Source organism: Brassica oleracea, chromosome C9, assembly GCF_000695525.1.
Source record: "Brassica oleracea var. oleracea cultivar TO1000 chromosome C9, BOL, whole genome shotgun sequence".
NCBI classification, from domain to species: Eukaryota; Viridiplantae; Streptophyta; class Magnoliopsida; order Brassicales; family Brassicaceae; genus Brassica; species Brassica oleracea.
Genome location: NC_027756.1, coordinates 10,333,242 through 10,333,772, shown reverse-complemented (window position 1 = coordinate 10,333,772; position 531 = coordinate 10,333,242).

Sequence of the window (531 nt, the reverse complement as noted above, 5' to 3'; positions counted from 1 at the left end):
GTCATCATCTAGCTGAGAGTCTCAAGGATCAATACCTAACCATTGAGAATCCACTAGATCTTTGGAATTAATTGAAATCGAGATATGATCACCAGAGAACAGTGATCTTACGGAAAGCTCGGTTTGATTAGACGAATCTGAGGATCCAAGACTATAAGTCTGTGGACGAATATAACTCTGCACTGTTTAAGATTGTTTCTAAAATGAAACTGTGTGGTGAAAGTATTACGGAACATGATTTGCTTGAGAAAACTTTTTCCACTTTCCATGCAAGCAATATGTTGTTACAACAGCAGTACTGAGAGAAAGGTTTCAAAACCTATGCTAATCTTATTTCTTGTCTCTTGCTCGCTGAGCAGAACAATGAATTACTAATGAGAAACAGTCAGATGAGACCACTTGGATCAGCTCCACTACCAGATGCACACGCTACAAAGGACAATAAAGAGTCCAACCACGTCCAAGGAAACGGCCAGCATGGCCGTGGTCGAGACAAATCGAACGGACGTGGCCGCGGTCGAAGATCCTTTG